The following is a 22,265-nucleotide window of genomic DNA, read 5'->3' as shown; positions in this document are numbered from 1 at the left end:
TAAGGTTAAATCTAGAGTTAGAGGTAGGTTTACGTTTAAGTGTAGGTGTAGGTTTAAGGTTAGGTTTAGGGATAGGTCTAGAGCTTGGGTTGGTTTTGGGTTTAAGATTAGGAATAGGGCTGGGGCTAGGATTAGGTTTAGGGTTAGGGTTAAGTCTCAGGTTACGTATCGTGCTAGTGTTAAGTTTTAGGGTTAGAGTTAGGATTAAGGTTAGAGCTAGGATTAGATTTAGAACAATTTGCTGTCAAGTAAAGACATTCTCAGGATTGGAAGAGTCCGGACTCAGTAGCCTCCACACCTGTTTATGTCAATCCGGGGAGTTAGCGTTAACGTTATGTTCAGTGTCAGTTTTAGGGTTACAGTGAGGGTTAAAGTTAGGGTTAGGTTAGGTTTAAGGTTAGGGTGAAAACTAGGGTAGGGTTAAGATTTGGTATAGAGTTAAACTTAGATCAGGCCCTCACCTAGGGTTAATTTTAGGATTAGGTTTAGCATTTGCACTATGAGTAGGGCAAGGGTCAGGGTGATGGTTAGGGCTAGGACCAGGTCAAGGATTAGGATTAGGATTAAGTTTAGTGTTGCAGTATTCTTTAGGGCTAGGGTTAGGTTTAAAATAGGGTTCGGGTTAGAGTTAGGGATAGGGATAGGGTTATGTTTAGGGTTAGGGTTAGAAGAAGGTTGAAGAAGGAAGAAGCAGCGTGGCTCAGTGGAAAGAGCCCGGGCTTTGGAGTCAGATGTCATGGGTTCAAATCCCGGCTCCCCCACTTGTCAGCTGTGTGACTTTGGGCAAGTTACTTAACTTTTCTGCATCTCAGTTACCTCATCTGTAAAATAGGGGTGAACACTGTGAGCCCCCCGTGGGACAACCTGATAACCTTGTAACCTCACCAGGGCTTAGAACAGTGCTTTGCACATAGTAAGTGCTTAACACATGCTATCATAAAGAAGGTTATTCATAGGACTAGGGTTGGGATTAGGGTTTCTGTTAGTTCTAGGGTTACAATAACAGTTAGGGGTGGAGTTAGGGTTACATTTATGGTTATGGTTTAAGTCAGGGATAGAGCTAAAATGAAGGTTAGGGTTTGGGTTAGGGTTAGGGTTAAGGTTAGGATTAGAGTTAGGGATACTGCTAGTGATAGGGTTAGGATTAGGACACTTGGTTGACCTGGGAGATTAACCAGTTTAATGGCATTCTCGGGGTTAGCAGAGTCCATGGACATGGGCCCTACACATGTTTTCCTTCGGGTTAGTGGTAGGATTTAGGCTAAGCCTAGGGGTATGAATAACCTTAGGTTTAGAGCTAGACCCAAGGCGAGATTTAGGGTTCAGATTAGGTTTAGCATTAGTGGTAGACTTTAACCTACTCCTATGGCTAGGGTTAGGTTTCAATTTTGGGTCAGGGTTAGGCTTCGGGTTAGTGGTAGGCTTAATCTAGGCCTAGGGTTAGTGTTACAGTTAGGGTAGGGCTAGGTCTGTGGCTAGTGCCAGGATTAGGGTTAGAGATAAGGTTAAATTTAGGTTTAGGGTTATGAGTAGGGTTAGTATTAGGGCTAGGTTTGGGGTAGGGCTAAGATTTAGATTAGATTTAGATTTAGGGTTATGGTTAGGGTCAGTCTTTGGGTTAGTGGTAGCCTTAAGGCTAGGCCTAAATTTAGGATTTGGGTTAGGTTTATTGATAGGCTTTGGGCTCTGGTTAAAGTTATGATTGTGAGTAGTTTTAGGGATCGGGTTAGATTTATGTCTATGGCTAAATTTAGGTTTAGGATTAGGGTTAGGTTTAGTTGTAGATGTAAAACAAGTCTAGGGATAGGGTTTAGGATTAGGGTTAGAGATTAAGTTAGGATTAGGATTAGGATTAGTGTTAAAGTGAGGTTTAGGGACAGGCTTAAAGTTAGAGTATGGATTAGGATTAGGGTGAGGTTTAGGGTCAGGGTTAGTTTTAGAGCTAGGGTTGGGGTTACAGTTAGGTTTGGGATTAGTTCAATTTGTTGTTGGCAGGGTTTCAAGGTGAAGGACATTTTGGGGGCTGGAAGAGCCCACCCACACAAACCGTATGACACACTTTCATAGCCTCAGGGATTTAATGTAGGATGAGAGCTAGAATTAGGGTTAGATTTAGGATTATGGCTAGACTGAGGATGAGGTTTAGTGTTAGGGTTAGAGGTAGGTTTAGGATTAGGGTTAGGCTTAGGTTTAGAGGTAGGGGTAGGTTTAGGGCCTGGCTAGGGCTAAGGTAAGGGTTATTGACAGGGTTTGGGTTCGGGTTAGTGTTAGGTTTAGAGTTAGGATTAGGGTTGAGTTTAGAAACAAGCAACAGTTTGTTGCCTTGAAAGAGTTGCAAGGTGAAAGCATTTTCAGGGCTGGAAGAGGCCACCCACATGGCCCCCCATACGTGGTGCCACAGCTCAAGGATTTCGTGTACTGTAGGAGGGCAGGGGTCACGAGGTCTCCTGGGATTGTAGGGGAGAGAACTACATTCTTCCTTGAACTCCAAGTGTGGAGGGAGCTGCAGCTCTTATGAGACTGTAGAAAGTGGTGGGAACAGCAGCTCTCTCAGGGTTGTAATGGAGGATAGAGCTGCCCTTCTCTTGGACCTGTGGGAGGAGAATGAACTGCAGTTCTCCACAGTTTCTGGAACGGAGCTATGTACAGCTCTCCTGGGAGTGTAGCTTGGGAGGTAGCCGCAGCTCTCCAGGGACTGTAGATGGGGAGGGAACATTACCTCGCCTGGGACTGTATGAGAAGATTGAGCCGTATTTATCTTGGGACTGTGTGAAGGAAGGGAGTCACAGCACTTCCGAAACTGTAGGAGGGGAGGGAGTTGCATTTCTCCAGAGAATGTACGACAGGAGAGAACTACACCTCTCCTGGAACTGTAGGGTGGAAGAGGGAATACCAACTCTCCTGAAACTGTAGGAGGAGAGGAAACTGCAGCTCTCCTGAGACTGTAAGGCACAGCTCTCCCTAGATTGTGGTGGGGCTGGGAACTGCAACTTTTCTTGGACTTTAGCAGGACAGGGAGCCAAAGGTCTCCTTGGACTGTAAAAGCAAAGTGAGTCACAGCTCTCCGGAGACTGTAGAAAGAGTAGGAACCCCATTGTCCTGGGAGTGTAGAGGGTAAGGGAGACACCTCTCCTGGCACTATAAAAGGTGTGTAGGTACAGCTCTCTTGGAACTGTAAGAGGGGAGAGAGCTACAGCTTTGCTGGGACTCTTGGAGAAGAGGGAGTCACAGCTCTCCTGGTATAATAGGATGGCATTCATTCAATTGTATTTATTGAGTGTTTTCTGTGTAGAGAACACTGCACTAAGCGCTTGGGAAAGTACAATATAGCAATGTAATGTATACATTCCCTGCCCTCAACGAGCTTACACTCTAGCGGGGAAGAAAAACACTCATATAAATTAATGAAATTACAGTTATGTACATAACTACTGTGGCTGGGAATGAGGATGAATAAAGGGAGCAAGTCAGGATGACGCAGAAAGAAGGGCTTAGTCAGAGAAGGCATCTTGAAGATATGTCTTCAATAAGGCTTTGAAGTTGAAGAGGGTACTTGTCTGTCAGATATGAAGAGGGAGGGTGTTCCAGGGAAGAATTAGGGTGTAGGTGAGAGGTCGGTGGTGAGATAGACAAGATTGAGGGACAGTGAGAAGGTTAGAATTAGAAGAGTTACTTGAGTGAGCTGAGAATAGTGAGGTGAGGTAGGAGGGGGGAAGGTGATTTAGTGCTTTAAAGGCAATGGTAAGGAATTGTCGTTAGATATGGAGATGGATGCACAATTACTGAAGATTCTTGAGAGTGGGGAAATGTGACCTGAACATTTTTGCAGAAAAATGATCTGGGCAGCATCGTGAAATATGTACTGGAGTGGGGAGAGAAATGAGGCAGGGGGTCAGTAAGGAGGCTGATACAGTAATGAACATATGGTAGGCTAAGTGCTTGGTTTAACGTGGTAGCAGTTTGGATGGAGAGGAGAGGGAGGATTTTAGTGATGTGAAGATCAACAGAAAGGATTTAATGATAGACTGAATAGTCATTCAATCTGATAGAAAAGAGTCAAGGATAATGCAAAGGAGGGAGACATAGCTCTCCATGGACTAGGTGGTTAGAGAGTGTGCCAAGGTGACCCTGGGCACCGGCTATCCCAAGGTCAAAATATTATCTGTGATGTAACTTCTCTCCCCGGAGGAGGTGGGGAGGAAAGATAAGTGTCCCTCATCTCCGTGTCGACCAGATAAGGTATGGGGGATGAAAGGGGCAGAGATTGAGCAAGCATGGACAGAAGCCGGGACAGCCCAAGCCACAGGTAATAAATACCTGTCTCCTCTGACCTTCTGGGCAGAAGACCGAGACATGCAACAGCAGCAGCAGCAGCAGCAGCAGCAACAGGAGCAGCCGCAGCAGCAGCAACAACAGCGGCCCAGGTGTCTTTCTCTGCTCAGAACTCCAGATGCCCATTATGCAAGTAGGACCAACCCACTGAAGAAAGGGTCGCGGGATGGTGAGTGTCTCGCTGAACATTCTTGGGTGGAAGCCAGGTGCCCAACTACGAACAGGTAACATAAGTGATTCCTCCCGTGTAGGAAGAGCAGATGGTGAGAGCTAGCCGTCTCACCACATGTGGGTAATGGACATGGATTCTTCCCGTGTTGGAAAGCGCACAAATTCTTCACTTGTGGGAAAGTACATGGCGAGAGCTAGTCACCTCACCACGTACAGGTAACGTACAAGTGTATTCCTCCCGTTAGGGTAGCTCTAATATTACTAATTAATCACATTCCTCCTGGAAGGGAAGTTCAATGTACTGTGCCAAAAAATTAAATAATTCAATTCACCCCGTGGAATAAATTTTGTATAAAACTCAGGTCTTCTGTCCCTGCCCCCTTCTCTCTCTCTCTCTCTCTCTCTGCACCAATTCCTGAAAGAACCCGTCCCTGGGCGATGGGTGACACAGAGTCACATCTTTTCTGGGAGAGCTGCTGGCTGTCCTTGAACTGTATGGCAGGGAAGGAGCAGTAGCTCTCTTGAGACTTTAGTAGCAGGGAGGGAGCTGCAGCTGCTCTGGAACTGTTGAAGGGAAGGAGTTGACGCATCTTCTAGGACTGTAGTAAAGGAGGGAGCCACATATCTTTATGGGGCTATAAAAAGCGAGGTAGCTACTGCTCACCTGTGATATTTTGATATTTATTATTTGCGATCTCTTGTGATGCAGCTTTCCTGGGAATGTAGTGGGGATGGGAGCCCCAGCTCTCCTGGCACCTTAGGAGTGGAGAAAGCTGCAGCAGTTCTAAGACTAGCAGGAAGAAGGAACATCTGCTCCTCTGCGACTGTAGAAGGACAGGGAGCCACATTTCTCCAGGGACTGTGGAAGGGGAGAAAGTTGTAACTCTTCGGGGACTGTAGGAGGGGAGGTATTCATTCATTCATTCTTTCAATCGTACTTATTGAGCACTTACTGTGTGAAAAGCACTATACTAAGCACTTAAGAGGTAGGTGAAGTTCTGTGTAGGAGGTGAGATAGCTGCAGCTCTCCTGGGATGTCGGAGGGGAGATAGGTGCAGCTCTCGAGATGCTGTAGTTTGAAAGGGATCCTGCTCTCCTGGGACTGTAGAGGGGCAGGGAGTAACATTTTTTCTGGGACTGTAGGTGCGAAGTGAGCTACAGCTAAACTGGGACTGTATGAGCTATATTTCTCTTGGGATTGTAGGAGGGAAGGGAAATGGAGCACTTCTGAGGCTGCAGTTGTGGAGTGATCCTTAGCTCTCCTGGGCTTTAGGAGAGGAAATAGAAGCAGCTCTCCTGGGACAGTGGGTGGAGAGGGAGCCGCAGGTCGTTCAATTAGTCAATCAATCATATTTATTGAGGGCTTAATATGTGCAGAGCATTGTACTGAGCACTTGGGAGAGTACAATATAACAGACACATTCTCTATCCACAAGGAGCTTTCAACCTACAGTGGAATGTACAGTCAGAGAGTCTACAGTCTACAGTCTAACGGTCTCCTGGAACTGTAGGAAGAAAGGGAGGCACAGCTCTCCCCAGAATTTGTGTGTGTTGGTTGGGAGGGGCAGCGAGCCAAACGTCTCCTGGGACTGAAGAAGGGGGAGGAAGCCACAGCTCTGCTCAGGCTGTCAGAGGGGAAGGAGCTGCAGCTCTTTTGGGACTGTTAGAGGGTGGTCGGAACAGCAACTCTCCTAGGATTGTAGGGTGTAGGGGGAACGAGCCACCTCCCTCCCGGGATGTAGAAAGGGAGGTAGGCACAGCACTCCAGGTAATGTAGGAGGAGAAGGCACTGCAGCTCTCCAGTGTTGTAAGAGGAGAGATAGAGGCAGCTCTTCTGGGATTATGGAGTGAAAGGAGCGGCAGTGCTCCTGGTACTGTGGAATAGGAGGTACTGGCCTATCTCCTGAGAATGTAAGAGAGGAGGGAGCTGCAGCTCCCGTGGCCCTGTGGTTACATACAAATGGAAGGAACTGCAGCTCTCCAAGGATTGTGGGTGGGGAGGGAGCAGAAGCTCTCCTGAGACAGTAGGAGAGAAAGGAGGCATAGCTCTCCGGGACTGTAGGAGGGGAGGGAGCCGAATTTTTCTTGGGACTGGAGGAGGGATGGGAGAAACAGCACTTCTGAAACTGAAGGACTGTGGGGAGCCACAGTTCTTCAGGGAATGTAGGAGGGGAAAGATCTGCAGCACTCCTGGGATAGTAGGAGGGGAAGGAGGCATAGTTCTCCTGGGATTGAGTGGAGAGGGAGCTGCAGCTCTCTTAGTACTGTGGCAGGTAGAGGGAGAATCAGCTCTCCTTAGACTGTAGGAGTGCAGGGAGCCACATCTCTCCTGGGACTGCAGGAGGGGAGGTCGCAGCTCTCGTGGAAATGTACGAGGGGCAGGAGCGGCATTTCTCTTTGCACTCTAGGAGGGAAGGAAGAAACAGCACTTCTGGAACTATAGAACAGGGTGAAGCCACAGTACCCCAGGGAATATAGAAGGAGGAAGATCTGCGGCACTCGGGGGCTGTAGGAGGGGAGGGAGTTACAGCTCTCTTAGTCCTGTAGGTGGTGCGATGAAGCTGTGGCTCTCCTGGGGCTGATGCAAGGGGAGTGAGTTGCCTCTCTCCTGGGACCATAGGAGGGGTACGACCCACATATTTCCTGGGGTTCTAGTGTGGTATGGAGCCACAGCTCTCCAGGGACTGTAGGAAGGGAGAGACTGTTGGTGGAGGGCGGGGAGGAGGGAAGAGTCCAGCTCTCCTGGAGCTTTACAAGGGGTGGGACCCACATACTTTTGGGACTCTAGTGGGGGATTGAGATACAAATCTCCTAGGACTGTAGGTGGAGAGAGACACACAGCACTTCAGTGACTGTTTTGAAGGGAGGGAGCAACACCTCTCCTTGGATGGCATTAGTGGAGGGAGCCACATCTCTCCTGGGACATTAGAAAGGGAGGGAGGTATAGCTCTCCTGGGACTGAAGGGGTTGGGGTGATCCATGGCTCTCTTAGGACTGTAAATTTGGGGAAGGAGCCACAGCTTTCCTGGGACTCTAGTTGGGGAGGGACTAAGGCTCTTCTTGGACTGTAGAAGAGAAGGGAGCCACAGTTCTCATGCAACTGAAGGAGGGGACGTAAGCAAAGCTCTCCTGGAACAGTAGGTGGGGAGGCAGCTTCAGCTCTCCTGGGTCTGTAGAAGGGGAGGGAGCTGCAGCTCTCCTGCAAGTAGAGAAGGAGATGGAGACACAGCTCTTCCGGGACTGTATCAGGGTTGACAGCATCAGATCTTTCGGGGCTGTAGAATGTGGGGGAGCAGAAGCATATCTGGGCTATAGGAGGAGAGAGAGACATAGCTCTCCTGGGACTGTAAGAGGGTCAGAAACTTCAGCTCTCCTATTACTTAAGGTGGGGAGGAAACACAGCTGTCCTAGGACTGTAATTAGAGAGGGAGACACTGGTCCTTTGGATCCAAGAGCCCACGGTGTGGCTGCCTGCCCCTTCCACAGTCTTAGGGGAGCTGCTGGTCTCTCTTCCCGAGTTGAGAGTGGACTGAAGGTGGGCTCACGGCGCCGCCACTCTTTTTCTGAGGTGTGTGGGGGTAAACTCGATTTCGATTTTGAGTTCTATACCTGGGAGAAACAGCTGGATCACGACTGTCCAGTGATGATGAGCAGCATCCCTGAGCCAGCCCGGGAAGTTAGCATAGTGGGGCGAGGAGTGTGGCTCTGGAACCTGGCACCACATTTCCCACCACCCCAGATGTCCAGTGAAATTTTCGCGTCTTCATGGGTGCCGTGGGCGTGGCGATGTGATCCAGGGACGACGGGTGGTAATCCCTAGCCGGCCTGGGATGCGGAGGTTGGGGCGAGGGAGTGTGCCACCGGAGCACGGTGCTGTTATCCCTCCCACCCCTGAGATTCCAAGTGAAATTTCTGGGTCACTGTGGAGGGCACGGTGTGGGGTACTCAAGCCGGCCTGGGCATCGCCAGAGACAGGGCCCGGGGGGTGGGGTACGGGGTGCAGCCACTCGAGTGTGCCCGTGCTGCCCCCCCGGCCCAATCACCCCCTCTTCCCCAGACGCCCAGAGAAATTTTTGGGTCGCCCAAGTGAAACCACTCTCCCTGAATATCCTCAGCCCCAACCACCAGTCCAGTGGTGTAACCCTTTTCCACATTTCCGATTTGCCTCTCAGATTGAGTGGGATGGTGAGCTCCATGTGGGACAGGGACTGTGTCCAACCCGATTTGCTTGCATCCACCCCAGCGCTTAGTACAGTGCCTGAAACACAGTAAACACTTAACAAACACCACCATTATTATTGTTATTGCTCTGGCTGCAGGGCCCCCGGCAGTGATTTCCTCACACGGGTGGTCAGCCTTGCATTGGCCCTGGGCCTGTTTCGTTCAGTCCTCCAGCCCGCCCTATGCCACGCTGTTGCCTCATAGCGATGGCAGCTCCATTTCTTCCCCCCACCCACCAACTCATTTGATGTTCGCCCCTCCCATAAACCCATAACATGTATGTATATATCTTAAAATTATTATAAATTACCTATTTATCCATTTTAAAGAGTCTCGCCCCCCTCTGGACTGTAAGCTCGTTCTGGGCAGGGAAAGTGTCTGATAATTGGTTTGGTGTGTTCTCCCAAACGCTCAATAAATATGATTGATTGATTGATCGATCCACCCACGCCCTCGAGAAAGGGCTGGCAGTGGGCTCGCCATAGCTGCTGAATCTTTTCTGCTGGGGAGTAACTAGAGACTTTGCAGTCATTCCCCGGAGAGAGTACACTAGGACCTACGCGGTCAGGGAACGGTTTTGGGGGCAGCTTCCACAACTGTTCCAGTGGGCGGAGATGGGGGCGGGTAAGGAAGGGGGCACACTCACTCCCTTGATTAACTCATTCGCTCCCACGGCTTCAACTATCATCTCTATGCTGATGACACTCAAATCTATCATCTCTGCCCCTGCTCTCTCTCCCTCCCTTCAGGCTCGGGTCTCCTCCTGCCTTCAGGATGTGTCCATCTGGATGTCTGCCCGCCATCTAAAACTCAATATGTGAAAGACTGAAACTCCTTATCTTCCCTCCCAAACCCTGCCCTCTCCCTGACTTTCCGGTCACTGTAAGACGGCATTACCATTCCTTCCCGTCTCACAAGCCCGCAACCTTGGTGTCATTCTCGACTCTGTTCTCTTGTTCACCCCTCACATCCAATCTGTCACCAAAAACCTGCCGGTCTCACCTCCACAACATCGCCAAGATCCGCCTTTTCCTCTCCATCCAAACCGCTACCTTGCTGGTTCAATCTCTCATTTTATCCTGACTGGATTACTGCATCAGCCTTCCTCTCTGATCTCCCATACTCCTGACTCTCCCCACTTCAGTCAATACTTCATGCTGCTACCCGAATCATCTTTGTGCAGAAACTCTCTGGGCATGTTACTCCCCCTTCTCAAAAATCTCCAGTGGCTCCCTGTCAACCTACGCATCAAGCAAAAGCTCCTCACTCTCAGCTTCATGGCTCTCCATCACCGCGCCCCATCCTACCTCACTTCCCTTCTCTCCCTCTCTACAGCCCAGCCCGCACCCTCCGCTCCTCTGCCGCTAACCTCCTCACTGTACCTCGTTTCTCGCCTGTCCGCCGTCGACCCCAGGCCCCCGTCTTTGCCCTGGCCGGGAATGCCCTCCCTCCACACACTCGCCAAACTAGCTTTCTTTCTCCCTTCAAAGTCCTACAGAGAGGTTCACCTCCTGCAATATGCCTTCCCAGACTGAGCCCCATTTTTCCTCTCCTCCTCCTCCCCCGCGGCACCTGTATATATGTTTGTACAGATTTATTCCTCTATTTATTTTACTTGTACATATTTACTATTCTATTTATTTGTTAATGATGTGCATTTAGCTTTAATTGTATTTGTTCTGACGATTTTGACACCTGTCCACATGTTTTGTTTTGTTGTCCTGTCTCCCCCTTCTAGACTGTGAGCCCGTTGTTGGGTAGGGGACCGTCTCTATATGCTGCTACCTTGTACTTCCCAAGCGCTTGAGTACGGTGCTCTGCACACAGTAAGGCTCTCAATAGAGTACGATTGAATGAATGAATGAAATGTCTTCGGAACTCTGTCAAACCTCTTTACCGCCCCGGCCAGATGCCCACTTAAATTTCAGGATTCCTCATTACACTCTCCCTTCATTACCCTCAGCCTCACTCACTGGATTCCCAGTTGGGACACCTCTCTCTTCATTATCCTTAACCCCATTCACAAACCTATGTATCACCTCTCTCCCTCATTATAGCTCTGCCCCTTCCACGGGGGTACCCGGGTGTAAACCTTCTGTCTCAGGATCTTCAAGCCCTACCACAGGTCCCCAGCTATAACCCCTCTCCCTTGTTATCCTCAGCCCCACCCACTGGATCCAAGTTCAACCCCTCTTCCCTCATTATCCTCGGATCCACCCAAAGGTCTCGAGCTTAACGCTTTTTTCTCATCATCTTCAGCACCACCCACATATGCCGAGGGTCTAAACCCCTCTCCCTCAATTATCCTCAGCCCGACCCACCTGTCCCCCGCTTGTAACGCCTCTCCCTCATTATCCTCGGCCCTACCCCACCGGTCCCTAGGGTGGAACCCCCTCTCACACGTCCGGCCTGGTGTCTTCGGATTGTTCCGGCAGCAGGCCTTCCCCCTTCCCCCTCTGCCCACTAGTGGTTTCCTCACACCGTTTGCCAGGCCTGAGGAGGCTTGGGCAAGGTTTCGTCTGGGGACTCCGCTCCTTCCCCCCGAGGCGCCCTTCCCACTGCCACGTGTTCGCCCCCTAGCCGACCGCCGCCTGAAGGCAGCACCTCCCTCCCGGAGAGCGGGCTGGCCGCGGGCTCGAGGGCGCCGCCGCTTTTTTGTCCTGCGGGGGGACGGGGGGAAAACTTGTAATTTTAGGATCATTCCTCGGAAGGCCGCGGGGGCGGCCTCCACGAGTCGGACCGGGCCGCAAAGGGATGGGGACTCGCATTACGGCGTCGCCCGCTTCTCCCTTCCCCCCACCTCCAAACACCCAGAGAGATTTAGGGGTCATCGCGGGTGAGGGCAAGTGTGAACTTTGTCAGGGTCTACCGGGCCGCTGGTGTCCAATTGCTGTGCAGATGAGTTCCCTGAAGGGTCATGGATGAAGAAATATGGTCAACAATCACACGGTCCCCAGTAGCTTTTTGACCTTCTTGTGCACAGTGTCTCTTGGCTTTGGGGTCGGATCTGGTGAGCCTTTCATTCATTCAGTCAGTCTTATTTATTGAGCACTTACTGTGTGCAGAGCACTGTACTAAGCGCTTGGGAAGTACAATTCGGCAACATATGGAGATGGGCCCTACCCAACAACAGGCTCACAGTCTATAAGGGGGAGACAGACCACGAAACACAACATGTAGACAGGTGTCAAAATCGTCAGAACAAATACAGATTAAGAGCTATATGCACATCATTCACAAATAAATAGAAATAATAAATATGTACAAGTAAAAGTACAGAGTGCTGTGGGGGAGTGGGAAGGAGGTAGGGCGGGAGGGGGGTGAGGAGGTAGGAGAGGAAAAAGGGTCTTCAGTCTTGAAAGGCCTCTTGGAGGAGGTGAGCTCTCAGTAAGGCTTGGAAGGGAGGAAGAGGAGGCTAGCTTGGTGGATGTGTGGAAGGAGGGCATTCCAGGACATGGGAGAGGACGGTGGAGACCAGGGTCGACGGCGGGAAAGGGTGAGAAAGAGGTACAGAGAAGAGTTTAGAGCAGAAGAGGAGCGGAGGGTGCGGGCTTGACTGTAGAAAGGAGAGAGAGTGAGGTGAGGGTAGAGGAGAGGGCGAGGTGAACGGAGAGCCTTAAAGCTGAAAGGTGAGGAGCTTTTGCTTCATTCGTAGATTGACAGGCAGCCACTTGGAGAGTTTTGAGGAGGGGAGTATCGTTCCCAGAGCCTTTCTACTCAAAGCCGTCCTATGGGCCAAGGAAAAACCTAGTTTTAGCAAACCACTTTTTGTCCCTCCCCATTCTGAGACTCACAGCAATTAACAAGGAATTGTGGAGCAGGGAGCAGAGGGTGGTGTGTTTGTGCACTGAAGACCTTGAACAGAGAAATGATGAAGAAGGGGGTGCAGGTTGTGTTCACTGCACACAGTAAGCGCTCAATAAATACTATTGGATGAATGAAAGTCTGGGACAAGAACTGTTCATGGTTTTACTTCTAACTTTGTCTGATGAAGCCCCATTTTTAGTAGGGTAGAGTCTATGTAGGATCATCCTGCTCAACCTGCCAGAGGGGCTGACTAGGTCTCCCTTCGAGGCATCCTCCCCAGGCCTTGGGGGGGGGGCCAAAATGGCTGCGTGGCTGCCTGACTACCAGGCCTGACGTGGAGCTATGATATGTGAATTTCATCTATTACCTCATGGTTAAAAGGGCACGCTGAGGTTGCTTGATTTAGTCCTCTCTTTAAAAACTGTTACCAAGAGTGGGCAAGGACTGTGCAGTTTCTTTTTGTATAACTGGATTCAGAGCCCTAGTAAAGGAGTTCAGGTAATCAAGCCTGTTCTTCATTGATGAGCAGGACAACTGGAAGAATATATGGAGGGGGAGGATCCAGGCCTGCTTTTACAGATGCAACAATGAAAATGTTCATGCAGCAACCTGGGCTGCAGCATCAGATCAAAGCAGAGGGGAGGTGAGCATAAATCCCACTGTCCCAAAAGATTTACACTGGAGGAATGAGCAACAAAGAATTCAATTTTCTTTACATGTATGGGAATGCCTTCCCTACAAACACTATGGATCCTGTACGAAAAACAGGAAAGTGTTTTCCTGTCCTCAGGTTCAGGCCAGGAGCTGGATGTGTCCACTCAGCCAGGGGATAAACAGAATACTTCCTATTCTGGACTTCAGAATTAATAGAATCAAACAGCACTCTCTTTAGCAGGGCATACAGCACGGCGTCATCAAATGAAAATTAATTAGAAAATTTCGAGTAATGAGGACTCAACTTGGAGTGAAAGCAGGAAATGTGGAGCTCAGTTTTACTGGATCTAAATTCTAAAAATTCTCCTGTACTCCCATAAGCACTTATTGCAGTGCTCTGCACAGAGTAGATGCTCACTTAATACTAATGCCTAATTGGAATCAGATAAGGTATGTTTCCATGAATAGGCGTTTGGGTCTTCTGCACGAGTTTGTTATCGCTTGGAAATGCAAGAAACTGGGGCATCTCTCTGCCTGTCCTGCAGTCACCATAGCCTCAGGCGCTTTCTGTTTTCTCTTGAATCCTGGTGATTCTAGCCCAGGCAGAGTGGCTGGGTTACTAGATCCTTGCAGCAAAAAGGGCTGAGTTGGAAAATGAGGTAGAATTGCATGGATTAAATTCTGAAGTGGACAGACATCTGATATGTGGGAGAAATATATTGGCTGATTTATCCAAAAGAAGGTGTTAAAATGGAAGCATCCAGATTTAAAGCCCTGGCCAGTTTAGGGTATTCAGAGAACACTTTTTGATGAAATTGATTTCAACCTCACATAATACAATTTCCACAAAAGAAATAAATTACATTTTAAAAGAAAGGACTGATAAATAAATTATTACAGTGTTACTACATCTTCTTAAAAACAATAAATTATTTTACCTTAAAGTTCAAACTTGGAACACTAATCTGCTAAGAAAATACTGTTTTTTTTATCCAATAGATGCTACTCAGTTCAATTAGCTACTACTGTTCTTCTCTCTATGATTTGAACCAAGCTGGATAGGAAGAAATTGAGCATTTTGTGACATTGCCCACTGAAATATTACTATAATATTAATAATAATGATAATAATAATAATGGTATTTGTTAAGCGTTTACTATGCACAAAGCACTGTTCTAAGCACTGGGGAGGTTACAAGGTGATCAGGTGTCCCACGGGGTTGGGGGGGGGCTCACAGTTTTAATCCCCATTTTACAGATGAGGGAACAGAGGCCCAGAGAAGTTAAGTGGCTTACCCAAGCTCACACAGCTGATGGAGAAGCCAGGGATTGAACCCATGACCCTGTGACTACAGAGCCCGTGCTCTTTCCACTAAGCCATGCTGCTTCTCCATATATGTATAGGTATAGGTACTATAGGTATTTACCACTCCATTAAAGAGTACAGCAGGCAAACAGACTCTCCTTCAAATGACATTAATCACAGTAATCTCTCCTAATAAAAGACTTGTTGACAAAGAGACTTCTCATCTTAATATCATGGAGTGATGAAACAGACCTGCTTAATCAAAGAGCTGCCTTTACTCAAACCTAGGTAAGGGTTTTTTTTCACTTTCAAGGGCCAACCTGTTACAACCCTATTTTAACTATCTCCCGAAACATCAATCAATCGTATTTCTGCCACATGTCTGCAAAAGAACACTGCATTTAGAATCCCCTAAGCATTTCCAATTAAGAAAAATGAAAGGCCTATCAGAATAAAGTGATGAGAGAATCATTCCCCACTATACGTTCTGGGTCTCTTCACTCAGGCTGCGTTTGCCCTCTGCAAGGCATCTGGGAATTGGACACAAAGAAGAGTTGAAATTTTTAGGGAAATGAAGGCAAGCCTTAAGGGTTTTATTGAGTTTCAATGGGCTTATACAGTTATGCATCAGCAGAAAGGGAAGCTGCTCATCTCTGATTCCCTTTCCATGGAATGTCCATCGTGTGTTGCCCATGATTCCTCCAAGCCTCTGAGTGGGACCCGCCTGTCATACCATATTTAAAATGTTTGGAAGGTCGGGGCTGTTGGAACACCAGGAAGCCTAGAAAATTGAACCCCAATTCTACTTTTGCTCGTATTCCTTTCGATTTTAAGCTATTTTTAACATTTGAATCCACTGTTGTGCATCTGTTGCCATTTCTTTCATTACATTTTTAGACTGTGAGCTCTTTGAGGACAAGGACCCTTCCCTACACAAATCCTCATCCTTGTATCCCAGTAACTGATAAATATCATCATAGCATTCATGAGTGAATGGATGAATGAATGAATGAATAAAAGGCGAACCTGAGATGTGCATTCAGTTGTTTATTCTGTTTGCCGTATTTGTGAGATATTTTATACCTGCCTCCCCCTGCTAGAGATCATAAATTCTTTGTACACAGGGAATATGTTCTGCATTTCTGTTTACCCTCTCCTAAATACTTAAAACTCAGTACTCAGCAAATTCCATTACTACTACTACTAATAATAAAAAAATTGTGGTGGTTGTTAAGCACTTACTACTTCCTTTGCACTGTACTAAGCGCTGTGGTAGATACACGGCAATTGGGTTGAACACTACTACCTACTAACTCCTGCTGCTGACTATTAATACTACCTTCTTAGTTACTCCTATTAGGGAACTCAGGACGGTGCTCAGCACACGTAGACATTCAGGACACTGCTTTGTAAAAGAGTGCCCAGCACAGCATTTCACTAAAAGTAGGCAATAGACTAGTTTGAATCTATCCCAGCGCTTGGTAAAGTACCTGACACATAGCAAGCTCTAATGAAGAAATAACAGGAGAAGAAAAACAAAGAAAGAAAGTAAGAAAAGTTCCGGGTCTGGTTTGAATGGGAAGAGAAGTAGCTGTGTTTTAGACATATGTTAGTTACATGTAGTTACCCCACTTACTTGGGCGGGGGTTTCACATCATCCTTTCAGTGACCTGATACTGCTCTGAGCCTATCCAGGCAGGCTGCCCTTGGTCCTCCTCAAGATCCTCCCACAGGACCTCATTAGTCCTCCGCCCTCTCTTTCGTGTTCCCATGTAACCCAGTCCGGGCACGTACCTAGCTATTCAGACCCTGGAATAGGGGATTTAGTGGAGGCTCGACGCTCCAAAATTTCTGGAAGTTGTAGTCTTTTCCCTCGCTCTGGGAAAGCTGGAGCGTCCGGCATATCGAAATACCAGCCCTGTCGTTACCCTCGACTGGGGCTCGCGGGCCGTTGCAGGGGGAGGCGCATGGAAGGCACCTGAGGCCGATATTCAGCCAGGCGAACGGCCGCTTTGGGCGGAGCTGCGGGCCGCGTTGAGGTCTGCTGAGCCCCTCCCCACCAAACCCCAGCCCCCCAGGACTTCCGTCTATTCCAGTAATCCAACTAATCCTATGGGTGTCTCTCTCATCCTGGAGACTGAAGGTCCCTTGTGGCCAGGGAATGTGTCTGTTATATTGTTGTGTTGTCCTGCCCCCAAGAGCTTAGGACAGAGGTCTACACGCAGAATGCACTCAATCAACACGATTGAGCGAATCGATTGAGCCAACTCAATTGCTCAATGGCTCTGGCTGACTGAGCCAAACACTCCCCCAAAGAATCAGGCTTGTGGGGACAGGAAGAAAAGTGGGTACAATCTACAGTGATGGGGAAATAGAACTCTAGTGGGTGATGGAAAATAGAACTCTAAGTGGGTAGAGTTTTAAGACTGGCTTTCGACATGGTGACCCTGTGGATATGTACCTCTCTTTAATTTACTGATTTATTCTTTTCTTTCTGTATTTATTTCTACACGGTAACCTCTGTCTCTCCCTATAGACTATGAGCTCACTGTAGGCAGGGGAAAGTGTCTGTTTATTGTTATTGGTTACTCACCCAAGTGCTAAGGACAGTGCAAAGCATACAGTAAGCACTCAATCAATTCTATTGAATGAATGAATGAATGAGCGAATAATTGAATAAATTCTGGGGGCCTCTGTTACCTCTTCTGTAAAAAAGAAGGTGAGGGCTGTGAGTTCCACGTGGACAAGACTGTGTCCAACGAAATTAGTTTGAATCCGCCCCAGCGCTTAGAACACTCCCTGGCACATTGCAAGTGCTTAAGAAGAAATACAAGCCCAAGCACATAGCAATCGCTTAAGAGAAATACCAGTATTAGAAAAACCAAAGAAAGAAATGAAGAAAAATCTCCAGTGGCTACTAGTCAACCTACGCATCAGGTAAAAACTCCTCACTCTCGTTTTCAAGGCTCTCCATCACCTCGCCCCCTCCTACCTTACCTCTCTTCTTTTCCTGTTACAGCCCAGCCCGCACCCTCTGCTCCTCTGCCACTAACCTCCTCACTGTCCTGGAATGCCCTCCCTCCTGCACATCCGCCAAGCTAGCTCTCTTCCTCCCTTCAAAGCCCTACTGAGAGCTGACCTCCTTCAGGAGTCCTTCCAGACTAAGCCCCCTCTTTCCTCTCCCCCGCCCCATCCCCCCGTCCTACCTCCTTCCCCTCCCTACAGCACCTGTATATATGTTTATACAGATTTATTACTCTATTTTACTTGTACATATTTCCTATTCTATTTATTTTATTTTGTTAATATATTTTGTTTTGTTGTCTGCCTCCCCCTTCTAGGCTGTGAGCCCGTTGTTGGATAGGGACCGGCTTTATATGTTGCCAAGTTGTACTTCCCAAGTGCTTAATACAGTGCTCTTGCACACAGTAAGCACTCAATAAATACGATTGAATTAAATGAATGAAAGAAAAAAGTGTCAGGTCTGGGTTTGAATAGGGAGAGAAGGAGGTTGTGTTCTGGACTTGTGTAGTTGGAGGTGTGGGTGAGATGTAGTTCTCATGGTCCCTGCCCCAAGAAATTGGGACAATGTAGATGGGGAGGAGGGACAACAAATCTCTTTCTGGAAGAGGCCGTCATAGAGGATGACGAAGTACAAAAGGGACGGCAGCATGGGGTTGAGTGCCGGCTCTCTCTTGAGAAGTCTATATAACCTCCCAAAAGCCATTTCAGCACTCCTAGTCAACTTTAGCACCTTCATCTCCATTTCTCATTGTACTTGTATACATATGCCCTATTTTTTAAGCATTAACCCTTGTACCTATACCTCCTTTTCCTTCTTCTCATATCTGTAAATTTATTTTCATGAATAAAACCTCCCTCCCCCAAGTGTTTAGTACAAGGATCTGCACAGAGTAAGACATGCAATAAATGCTATTGACTGATGAGGCAGTGCATGGATATTCTCTCTTTGGCAGGTAGTCATCTTTGCTATCTGGTCTTGCTTGGTATCGATCAAGAACATTCATTGAATGTTTTCTGCATGCAAACCATGGTGCTAAGCATCTGTGGGAGTACAAAATGGAAGTGACACTCCCTTCCACAAGGAACCTACTGTCTAGATCGGGAGGTGGACATGAAATTAAATTAAGGATATGGACATAAGTGCTGTGGAGCAGAGGGTGAGGTCAATATCAAGTGTTTAAAAGGTACTGATCCAAGTGCATGGGGGATGCAGAAGGGAGAGAGAGTAGCAGAAAAGAGAGCTTGGTCAGGGAAGAGATGTGAGAAGACATGAATTTATTCATTCATTCATTCAATCGTATTTATTGAGCTCTTACTGTATGCAGAGCACTGTACTAAGCACTTGGGAAGGTACAAGTTGGCAACAAATAGAGACGGTCTCTACCAACAGTGGGCTCACAGTCTAGAAGGGGGAGACAGAGAACAAAACAAAATATATTAACAAAATAAAAATAAATGAAATAAATATGTACAAATAAAATAAATAAATAAAGAGTAATAAATACGTACAAACATATATACATATATACAGGTGATGTGGGGAGGGGAAGGAGGTAAGTGTGGGGGGGGATGGGAGGGGGGAGGAGGGGGGAGATGAAGGAGGGAGGCTCAGTCCTGGGAAAGCCTCCTGGAGTAGGTGAGCTGTCAGTAGGGCCTTGAAGGGAGGAAGAGAGCTAGCTTGGCGGATGTGCGGAAGGAGGGCTTCCAGGCCAGGGGAATGACATGGGCTGGGGGGCCGACGACAGGACAGGTGAGAACGAGGCATGGTGAGTAGATTAGCGGTAGAGGAGCGCAGGGTGTGGGCTGGGTGAAATATGGTGTGCGTACATATGCCATGACAGGAAAAATGCAGCATCATGGGGTGCGTGAAACTCATTACGCAGTACATCAATCGAAGGCACTCGCCTTGTGTAATCTTCTGGGGCTGACATTGTATGCTAAAAACCCACCAAACTGCACCAGAGTATCATGACACTAGGTCATCAAGCTTTCCCACTAACTTCAAGTGTTTCTCCTCTTCCTTTCCTGAAAGATAACCCCATTCCTCTGCTGAGCCATAAGCAAACACAAAGGAAGGGCAAGGTTATGATCCAGTAATGCATCTTTTAATCTCTGGTAGGACTTCTTTAGTGTCCCGAATTTGTCCAAAGTAGCCACCTTCGGCTTTTAACTGTTCCCCCACCGGTCCATGGCTTCTAGTTGCTCCATTGACATTTCTTCTGTAATCTCAATGCCAGCCATTTTTTGGTACACCTCCTTCAGGATAAACAGGACGCGAAGCTTTTCTGCACTTTTAGTTGATTTGCCATATACCGAAGAAGATTGGCAAGCTCAATTGGATATTTATGAAAAACTGCATCACAGAATTTAGTTCAGATTTTTAGGGAGAGTAGTGATGCTAAGGGGATCTACTAGCTAACAGCATGAGGAGAATTATAATAACAATAATAACGGTATTTGTTAGACACTTACTATGCACCAAGCACTGCTGTAGATACAAGGTAATCAGATTGTCCCACGTAGGGCTCATAGTCTTAATCCCTATTTTACAGATGAGGTAACTGAGGCACAGAGAAGTCAAGTGATTTGCCCAAAGTCACACAACTGATAATTAGCAGAGCCAGGATTAGAACCCCATGGCCTTTGACTCCCAAGCCCATGTTTCTTTCCTACTAAGCCTCGCTGCTTCTCGCCAAAACATACCCGACAAGACACCTGGTACTCTGATTCTGGGAATCACTGCAGCCCCAAATTTATTAGCACGAAAAAGGTAAATTACAATTGAGCAATATTTGCCATTTTCCTAAAAATACCAACAGAATTTTCCAACTTGAATAAGTGACAATCATTTTTACCCAGGCCATCTATTTGCAACTTGAAGTCGCTTAGGGCTCCATTACTTCCGCGTGGCATATTTCACCTCTGCGTTCCATCACGGTTAGTAAACTATGGGGCTTAATATATGGGTGATGACTGTAAAAAATACAGCTACTGACATTTATTGAGAAGGTGGTCATGGCCTCAGGAAACTGAAAATGCACGGGAAAAAGAAGAAGATCACAACAATGATTTGGGAGACGCAAATGGAAAAGGCTTTGCCTCTCCCTGCAGAACTCTGAGTTATCAGGGGTGCTGAAGATGATGACGTAAGAAACGACCAAAAGGAAAAAACTCAATGTGCACATTGCCCCGCTGTTGGCCACGGCTAGCAGACTGAAGATGTGGGGTGTCGGCACAGGGCGAGATTCAGTAAAGGTAACAGATTACACATGAAGTGATCAATCTCACTGGGACCACAGTATGGTAAAGGCGACATGAAGAGAAATCTGCAGGATTGCGTGAAGAAAGCCCCAATCCCCAAGATACCCCCATCAACAGGCTTACAAGGGCCTGCTCATAATGGTCATGTGGTGCAGTGGGTTACAGATTGCCAAATACCGGTCGTAGGCCATGGCCAAGAGAAGGACAATCTCCAGCCCCGGCACAAAAATGTTCGATAAAGCAGAAGGCAGCGTGGTTCAGTGGAAAAGGAGCACGGGCATTGGGGTCAGGGGTCATGGGTTCAAATCCAGGCTCTGCCACTTGTCAGTTGTATGACTTTGGGCAAGTCACTTAACTTCTCTGGGCCTCAGTTACCTCATTTATTAAAATGGGGGATTAAGACTGTGAGCCCCACGTGGGACAACGTCATCACCTTTTATCCACCCAGTGCTTAGAATAGTGTTTTGCACATAGTAAGTGCTTAATAAATGCCATCACTATTATTATTATTATAAAGACGAGCCATACATTGGTTTGAAGGAGATGTATTCCTCACAGACAGCAGATCTTCGAGCCTTTTGAGGGTGGTGGAAGTGGAGTAGTAGGGCATCCATTAAGGACAGGTAGGTGAGGAAGGAAATACATAGGGGCACCCCAGAGTCGAGCTGGAGGTTATTGTTACCACAAGTGAGCAGATTTCCCCACCAGAGTTCATTCATGTCAGGTCGCATTTATTGAGCACTTACTGTGTACAGAGCACTGTACTAAGCGCTTGGGAAGCATAAGTTGGCCACATATAGAGACGGGTCGGTCCTTACTCAACAGGTGGGCTCACAGTCTAGATGGGGGAAACAGACAGGAAAACAAAATATATTAGCAAAATAAAATGAATAGTAAATATGTACAAGTAAAATAGAGTAATAATTTAATTTATTAATTTTATTCAGCGCTTACTGTGTGTTAGAGCACTGTACTAAGCGCTTGGGAAGTACAAGCAAATGTACACATTGAGAAACACAACAAAGGATAACTTTTGCTTATCGGGGCTCTGTGTGAGACCCAATGAAATGAATTCTTTCACTTTGTTTCGATTTTCTATCTCTTTAGGGTAAGGGAAGTTCTGGGTGCTGCGATGAGACCCGGTTTACCTGGAAAAGAGAATGAGAGTTATAAATACCATATCAATATGTACTATAATCTTCAACCATTTGCACTATCGTAAACTAACAGGGCTGAAAAGTAGAGGAATGATAAGCATTACTTGCTCCCATTTTGGCTGGTGTGGACACAGAGATTCAGACAATTTGATTGATGTATCCAAAATCATGGCAGTTTTATCAGCAGCACTTATAATTCATATTGAACAATCCTAGTTCAGTTGCCTTCAATCAAATACTGTGGACTTTACTAAAGATATATACGTATACACACAACACATGCACACACACACACACATATATTGTGACAGTGGAATGCCAGCTTCGGCGCT

The 22,265-nt window shown here is 47.3% G+C and overlaps 1 pseudogene; it reads right to left on the bottom strand.

Annotated features, from left to right (window-relative positions):
• Positions 1–16,415: 16,415 nt before the first annotated feature.
• On the bottom strand, positions 16,416–20,967 carry LOC119921312 (annotated as a pseudogene).
• Between the last annotated feature and the right edge of the window lie 1,298 nt (positions 20,968–22,265).

Source organism: Tachyglossus aculeatus (assembly GCF_015852505.1).
Source record: "Tachyglossus aculeatus isolate mTacAcu1 chromosome 12 unlocalized genomic scaffold, mTacAcu1.pri SUPER_6_unloc_2, whole genome shotgun sequence".
NCBI lineage: Eukaryota > Metazoa > Chordata > Mammalia > Monotremata > Tachyglossidae > Tachyglossus > Tachyglossus aculeatus.
Note: the sequence above shows the minus strand (reverse complement) of the source record. Positions and strands in the feature narration are given on the sequence as shown.